The 9,118-nt window shown below is 35.1% G+C and overlaps 1 long non-coding RNA gene across 1 annotated transcript; it reads right to left on the bottom strand.

The window, feature by feature from the left end:
• Positions 1-1,406: 1,406 nt before the first annotated feature.
• LOC129276277 (uncharacterized) lies at positions 1,407-8,118 on the bottom strand. The gene is made up of 4 exons (XR_010292915.1): positions 7,947-8,118; positions 5,461-5,716; positions 4,732-4,969; positions 1,407-4,025 (listed from the first exon to the last, which is right to left on the bottom strand). It is a non-coding gene; the product is annotated as an uncharacterized LOC129276277 (long non-coding RNA).
• Positions 8,119-9,118: the final 1,000 nt, after the last annotated feature.

Genomic DNA, 9,118 nt, shown 5'->3' with positions numbered 1-9,118 from the left:
GGAATATTTAAGGGGGGGGGGTTCAAGCTGAATGAAATGTTGATGAACCCCCCCAAAAAAAAATTGAAAAAAAATAAAAAAGGGTCTTTCAAAAAAATTTAGTTAGAGCGGTCTTTTTTTTTTTCTATCTCGGCGCTTCCCTCTTGAAAACGTATAGACGATTATAATCTTATATCTGCCTTTTTTATTTGTAATATTTCATGATTTTATGCTTTTCCATCATGCTAATCATTTGTAAATATTGTGATTATGATTTACTTCAATAACTTAAATGTAACAAAAATTAGTGTTTTTTTATTGTGGGGGGGGGGGGGTGGGTGGGTGGGCCATCTTACTTTTGAGGAGTCCCCCCCCCCCTTCTGGAAAGTGGTGTTAGGTGCCGCGGAATAGTTATGAAAGTAGGGGCTGACCATGCAATAATCATATTTACATGGTAATTTTTATGTTTTTGTACATGGTTTTAGAAAGCCCCCACAGCTCCCCCCCCCCTTTAGTATTAATGTCACTGATCATTTAAAATAACTTTACTTGTTAAATTTTTTAATGGAAACTATGTTTTTTCTACTTGTGGAGGTGAAATATTATCCCCCCCCCCCACCGTCATAAATACCCAAGCCGATCCAACCCCACAATATCTCAGAGGCAGGTCCAGTATTTTTAAAATCAAGAGGGTGCAAAGAGCAAAACTGAAAATTGAGTGGGTGCAGATGACAATTTTCTATGCAATTTCCTAAAAGAGGCAGGTCCAGTATTTTTAAAACAGGCCTATAGTTATATTAGTAGCATGTTCAATTGAGATTTTTTTTCAAAATGAGGGGGGGGGGGGGAGGGATGTGTCCCTTCCAACCCTGCCTTTGACTCTGGTTTTTCAGTTTCATCAATACTGCCTTTGTCCCGTTTCATTAATTGTTTGTTGTCAGTGATCAAGGATTTAATATACCTGGGCCCCATTGCATAAAGAGTTACCATTATGATTTACCATGCAAATACAACTTGTATGGAGTCCTTGATCTTGATTAGCTTTGATTAGTGTTAACATGGTAGTTACCATTTGATAACAAGGTTACCATAATACTAACTTTTATGCAATGGGGCACTGGAGAAGGCAAAATTGAGGAAGGGGGTGGCGTACTAATGACAATGGTCTTTCATTTGGATAAAGATGCCTAATCAAGGAGTCATTCTCAAAATATAGCGTGGAAGGGCAGCATACAAGTACATGTGCCTCACCCTTGTGCCTTTATCCTTGATTATACAACAGAATGTTAGATGTCTCGAGTAGTCATTGCAGGTCATCCCTTGCTTATAAAAAAGAGTAAGATTATATAAACGAATTTTATTCAAAATTTACAATAAAATTGCAGTGAATTACTACATATTTTAGGAAGTTTAGATACAGATAGAGATTCATTCACATTCATCTATTTATTGAACCACATTTGAAAATTTGCCCTCCAGTGACATTACATGCACAAAGATATATATATATAAATAAACATCAAGACAATAATTTTACTTGAATGAAACCTTCCAATAAAATATTTTAATAAGCATGTATAACAACCGATATGGAAATTAATTATGGACTAACGTGAGAAATATGGGATAAATAGCCTAAAACTTAATTCATGATAGCCCATGATTAGAATAATTTATATGTGTTTGGAAAAAATTGTGTTAAGACATAATCATTTACCATTACCTGATATGGATACTCCTCATTTTATGTGTTTGGATTAGATTCCAGGAGGTAAAATTCAATCTCAACATGTCTGGTAGGGTCAATGAAACCCTCGTAACTTTATAAAAGCTATAAAATATGGATGAAAGGAGAAGGGATTGAACTCCTAAATGAAAACCATGGTCACTTGTCAGGTCTGCATTATATACCCCCTCAAAAAAAAAGAATAAATATAAATATGAAATAATCTGTCATTTTAAAACATAATATTTGCAAATTTCATGTGATCTACCGGTACCACTCACACAGCCACAAAAATTGGTTATTTATCATTGTATGCATATCAATTACAGTGTACATTTAATTTTAACAATGTTAAAAAAAAACTGAAAAATGATTTTCACCTTCACATGCCCGGCAAATTCAGTACCCCGTGGATAAATTTTTTAATGAAATGATACAAGACTTAAAAATACTATAAATATAAATTACAAATCAGATAAGTGACTACTGGTAATTGATTAGATTGGATATGACATGCACATGTAGCTCATTCCTTTATATTTTCAAAATGGTTGAATTTGTAAAAATAATCTTAATCTCGTTCTTTGCATTTTAACTGACTAGAAATGTAAACCATACAGTCATAATTCATATTATGACACAATATAATACATTGCCATTATAATATATATTTTAGTTGTTTTTAACCTACTATTTAACATACATGCTATAACTTCTTAATCAATACACTTCAAATCGAACAAGAGTGTTGCTAAGGCGGGCACATAATATGCCCGTCTGTAACATGGAAAATGGAGCTATTGGTCAAGCAAGATAAGTGGAAGATGGTGACTTCACCTTTGACCTTCTGACCAAAAATCAATAGGCTTCCTGGGATCCATGCTAGTATCGTGCACCAAATTATATGAGCCTAGATTAAGTTAAACTTAAGTTCTCGCGTTTACAAGGAAAAGTTAACGGACGAACGGACACCGAGCGTGATACCATAATACGTCCCGTCAAGACGGGCGTATAAAAAGTTATGCCTGTAGTCTTTGAATTAAAGTTTGAAGTGAAGTATATCTAAATTATTGGAACTAAAATTTTTTTTTAAATTTGAATATTATATTGGCTGACATTTTCCTACTCGTCTAGTATAATTAGACATGTCATGAATAATAACTGTAGAGAGACATTCCAGAAGTCTGTTTTTGATTGATAATTGAATTTAATATTATACTTTTTCCATTATCCACCCATTTCCATACCGAACGTCTGAAATGCGACCATATTGAATTGCATAATAATGCAGGCAAGACTGCCAGAGACGTCTTACTTGTATTGAAATACATTCATGTTAATACCCTCCTTCTAAATAAATTTGTCAGCTTGCATTCAGAATTTGATCAATTCTAACTGCATATCAATTAAACAAATATAGCGCAGGCAACTTTTAAAATTGTTTAAAATGCTTTGACACATCTCTTCTTCCAGATGAATAGTGCTGAACTAATGTAGGATATTTTCGGCTACTAACATCAAAGTCTGCAAGAACTTTTTTTCCTGTATCCTATGGTTGCACACTTTAAAATTTCCCTGTAGCATGTACCCTTCGAGCAAATATTCTGCCCATGGATGTTGGTACATATACTTGCACATGTTTCTCAAAACTCTTATTACTGACATCGTTTAATAATTATTGATAAAAAATAATGAATTTGTCAGATTTGATGGAGAAATATTAAATTTGAAAAAAAATAATTATAAGCAAAAGATAGGGAATCCAATAAACCACTTTTCCTGACTAAGTAATTTTCAGTTGATTATTAACATTATACCTTTGACCCATTATCCTAATGAAAGTACATGTAGTATTACCCAGGGATCAGATGTAGTAAGTGTGAACATAATTGATGCAGAAATAAAGGAATGTGACCAAGTTGAACAAAAACTTGACCTTTTGACCCCAACTTCCTTTTGTAGTGAGTCCCTCAGTAAATACTGAAGACATAATGAATGAAAAGTTTCGTCATGTCCAATTTGTAGCAAGAACTTTTTCCTAGATGATGTTACAAGTAGTCCCTGTTTTTTAACTATATGTGAACTTGAGGTTTACTGTGTTTGTGGCAAAACTGGCCTCCTAAAAACATTCACAAGACATGTTAAATAAAATAAAGGCCAGTAGAAGTAGAACGTCAAGAAGCTCTTGAAAAAGCTTGAATCACACTTGAAGCAGCTATACATTCAATTGCACATATTCCAAGATTCGTGGAAAGAACCTCCAGTTTCATTGTTTGGAAGAAGCGTCAGGAAGATGGCCACGCCGAAATCAACAAGATATCTGGAACAGTAAGTAACGCAAATTCTTAGCACTGCGAATTAAATGAGAGAATTATCTTAATTCAAAGCTCATCACTTGTACAAATGCAATTTACTACTCGTTTATTTCTTTGAAATATAGATAAAAAGTGAATTTTATTTTTAAGAATGGTTTACAAGTATAGATGTTGATCTACTTATAGTTGGAAAAAAAATATATATCCCCTTCCTTATGATATCCAAATAACTTTGATTTCTCATTTTCAAACATTTTCTTCCATAATGACTATTTTTTACATTTTAAATAATAGTAACTGTGATAGCAATTGACACAATATTCAGAAAGTAATATGTTTCACCCCTTTTACATTCCTTTCCTTTTTTTATCCCCTTTTCTTTGTGGTGAAAATTTTGGGGAGCCATGACCCCAATGTCTACATGCAAGTGAGTGGGGGTATTTTATTTCAACCTGTATAGTGGCAGATGAATTTAAAAGCACCAAAATTGAATTGCGGGGGAAAAAATCTTCTAGTGAATGGCTATCAAAATATGAAATTAAAATTGTTATGTATATATGTTTTACAGCTTCTTCTTGTTAGTCATTCAAAGAGATTTACATAACGAGATGCAGCAAAGACGTTGGCCATGATGAATGATGGGCACCTTAATTGGTCACAGTACAGACAGATGAATAGGTAAATTTCACTGAGAATTAATGTCGTACTGACCTCACTATCTTTATTGTCTCCGTTCTTCTTATCCATCCATGGATAACCACTGAAGACCTGGCTCAAGATCTCTGGCAGTGCATGGCTCCTTGGGATGGGGGGGGGGGGGGGCTGACCAATGGGAATTGCATCGTCTGATCTTCACACAGTCAAAGGTAGTGTCTCCATCACTGCTGTAGCCCCACTTGAACCATGGACAGTCGACAGTGATTCGCTAGGTCCATAGCAGAGTCACAGACTGGAGGTGGTTAGACAACAGAGATAGAAAGAAAAGTTAGCACCAAAAAAATTGCTTTATTTTGAATAGTTTTAATGATCATAAAGAACATGAAATCAATAAATTCATCTCAGGGACATGGCCACCAAGGATTATTCATGATCATTCGCACCTTTAAATGACAATAGATACTATAATCTGCCACCAGATTCATGATTCAATTCAGCAAAAGTGAGAATAATATATACAATCATAAATCTTTGCTGGAGACAGAATAAAGCATTGGATTTGTACTAAAACAAGTTTTTGAGCAAATTTTGATGTGATATGCACTTGCATAATTGTATTATTTTTTTAAAACTGTGCCAATTGTCACAAATGTGGCCTTAAATTTTGCATTACCAGTAGACTCAACGAAAAAGAGTAATAGAAATATCTTTAAAAATGTTGAGGGAGGCCAGCCTTTTTTTAATAGCTAAAGCTATTAATTGGCAGAAATCATCAAAACCTACCCATATGTTCATGTTCCATCATCTTTCCACAGGAATGGATTTCTCACAACTCACGATGGGGCAATTCCTGAAGAAGAGGTGTGGATTAAGTTTGGGGGAGATCATGGTGGACAGGTGGAGGCTCATTTAAGTTGGTGATACAGAGGTCTGCAATGTGGAAAACACAATGCCTCACAGAAATCCTTGTTTGTTGGATGCTATGAAGGTTCCTTTCATCTCATTGCTTCAGAAAATGACTCATCCCATCGCCAAGCAACTGACAAATGAAGAAGATTAAATGTAGAAGTTAGGATATTGGAGATGTAAATTTCAAATTATTCTATTTTGTAACGTCACAGATGTGTAGATTATTACTGAAAATTGTGTGATATAATTCTTTTTTATAATTTTATATATAAAAAGTAAAATAGCTGGCAGTTGTTTTAGATGTTTCTTTTATCTGATGTAATATAGGCATGATTTAGATTTAACATCTGATGTAACATACATATTTTTTCTCTTCAATCTTTGAGACTAGTGGAACTAGTTGAAAGGATACATAAAATAAAAAACCTAATAATGTCATTATGTGAGGAGTGAGATTTTTTAGATTATGTTGGTGACATTAATTAGTCAAATATGACTTATCACCACTCAAATCAACAAAAGAAGAAAAAGCTACAGTACCAGTCACAATTCTTTGACTACCTGTTTCACCAGAGAACTATCATGATGATAAAAAAGACGAACAGAATTTATGCTAATCTTCCCTGTAGGCTGTACAAAACGTGCACACAGAAGACATGTTATAATAAAGACGAAAGGATCTTTGAAAGATGAAAGTCATCTTATGATGAAATTTAGTAAACAAGAAATGCCACCAAAGAAGCAAGTGCAGAGATTACCTATCATATAATTATGTATGAACTATAATAATAAATGTATATTTTGGTCTGATATAATAGAAAATTAGAATTTACCTGACCTATGTGTGCTACTGTGCATAGTACGATACAGTGAATTGTTTTGAATAAGTGTAGCAATGCATGGTATTGATCATTGATTCATTGAAACTAAAAGATTGAGAAAAACATAAAGAAAAAAAAAAAAACTTCCACGCACAAAATCCTTCGTTTCACTTTCAGACCAAATCCCCTGGCCCCACCATATAGTCTCTATGCAGCACTTGTTCACTGCAACCATCCTGCCTGTGGGGAAGCCAATGCTGTACATAGCACACACTTTAAAAAATCATTAAAATATCACTTTTGTGACCAAAATTACTAATTTACGTACAGTTGCAATTTATTTTTCATTAGTAACTTGGGAATAATTTTTGTATTCACCAGAGCACTCAAAATCTTGAATTTTGGGCATATTTTTGTGTACTAATATTACTATTGGTGGAAAGTAATATGGCAAGAAAATTTTCATTTTTCAATCTCTATTTTTAATTAAGAAAAAATAATTTAAAGAATCAAATTTACATAACAGCCTAGTTATATGATGAATAACTGTATTGGAAACTGACAGTGTAAGAAAATCAAGCATTTGTCCCATAGAAAAAGAGAAAATAAGCCAAAATTGCCACCCTTATTTTGCCACACATGGAAATGTAACTGAGAACAAGGTTATATCATAACCTTGTTCATTGAATGAGTGCTATGCAGTACAGCATATTTTTAATGCAACCCCCCCCCCCCCCCCCAATGTATCTGAAAAAACCTCAAACAGAATCTACCCCACCCTAAAAAATTAATTAAAAAATCTAGAATCTATAGGGCCTAGTACTAATACACGTACTATTAGCACTGCTGAGTGCTGGCCTTGAATCTAGTCACTAGTGCGGTGTAGTCAATGACAATGTAGCCCTATCAGATTCACAGATCCAAGTAACATTGTAAATTTGTATGCAAAAAAACCCTCAAAAACACTGAAAGTGTTGTCATGATTGTGAAAATGGGAGTCTAGACCTAGCTCTACAGACCGTGAAATACCCTTTTTCACGAGTCAAAGTTAGTACTCAGCTCAGCAGCATGCAGCAGGCGCAGCAAAATCATTACATGTAGTTGTACATAAGTACAGCGAATGCACTCTCACCGTCTCAATCTCGCTCAGCTTAGCTCACGAAGCGCAGCTGAGCTGCTGTGTACATGAGCGGTGTCTGACCACACAGCCAGGCGGCCCGCGACCCGGCCCTGCCCGGCTTCACCCGGGGTAGCGGCGCGCACATCCTATACAAACAGAAAGAGCTGTATCGAAAAATCAACCTAAAATAAATTCTACTGATGGGTTCAACGAAATATTGCGCCAGATGAATCTTAAGTGCTTTGAAAACAAAACTACAATAAATACGAAATGCTGACAAACCGGACTTTTTACATTTTGGACTTTAAAAAGTTCCATAATTAGGGCCAGATTCGCGAGTTTACATCATACATGGGATTATGCAAACGCAAACATCATGACAAAATGGAGAAAAACAGAAAACGTATTGCCATACTTACGACTTTAAACATGGAAAAAAATGTTTCCTCCACGGAATTCTTGCGAAATAAATAAACTGTTGGGGATAGACAGAGAGAGTTGGTCGTGTCAGCGCCAGATGCCACAACATTCGCCAAGGATTTTTTAATCGCCCTTTATAAACATCGCAGCACAACAACGTTAAATGCATATGCGCACTTGGGCCGCAAGGGGGCGCTAAGCTTATTTTCACTGTGAAACAGCCGTGAATGGTCTGCTCAGTTGTACGAATCATCGGCGTTCATCCGAACCTTCGTATCGGTCAATTTTGGTAAAATAAAAGAAAATCGATTTTGAGATTTTTTTTTGCAGAAAATGAAAGTTCAAGTCCTACTCTATACATAAATGAATTTCTAGGCAGCAATTCATTTTAGTTTTTGAGATATATGGTGATTTTCAAGGTGATGACATGCAAAATTTTGATGAAAATCGCCAGTCCCATTGGAAACACGTACTGTAGCAAAGCAAACAACAGCTGCGCGTACTTAATATGGCAAATGCATGCATGTTGCTTGATCGCACGCATTGAGTCAGGGTTTTTGTATTCCCTATGGCGTTCTTGCACAAGGAAAATCCAAACCGCTCAAACTGGAATTACAAGCATGTAGCTCTTTTGCTTTATCTTCTCACATTCTTGGTTCTTTGTAAAAATAAAGATATCAATATTTAATAGTCGCTTGTCTTTGTCTGTCCTACCGTATATTTTTCTAGCATTAATAATCTTGCATTGCTTCGGACTAAAAAGTGCCAAATTATAGTAAACTTCGAAGTTGATTTTCTTTGAAATGGGTTTCGCACTGTGGTGTCGCGATATGACGGTTCGGATGACCGCTGACAAAAAATGTAGTATTATTCACATACATGTACTGTATATTCACACAGTTGGCATAGGCATGTATTTGTTGTGAAATATATGGGAATAGATGGCGATAGGAGGTAACTTCATATGCCAGTAACTGCTTGAAATGGAATCATCCAAAATTGTTAATACAACAATATTTGAATGCACTAAGGAAGTAGTAGCACTTTATTATTAATGTATACAGAATTATCATAATAGTACAGTTCCGGCCCTTACAAAAAATTCCTGTAGTACTCTGTGATATGTACTGCAGGAAGTATCGCAGGAAAGTACTGCAGGAATTACGTGCAC

This window comes from Lytechinus pictus, chromosome 3 (assembly GCF_037042905.1).
Source record: "Lytechinus pictus isolate F3 Inbred chromosome 3, Lp3.0, whole genome shotgun sequence".
Lineage (NCBI taxonomy): Eukaryota > Metazoa > Echinodermata > Echinoidea > Temnopleuroida > Toxopneustidae > Lytechinus > Lytechinus pictus.
The sequence above is the reverse complement of the archived record's forward strand: the minus strand, read 5'-3'. Positions and strand labels throughout refer to the sequence as shown.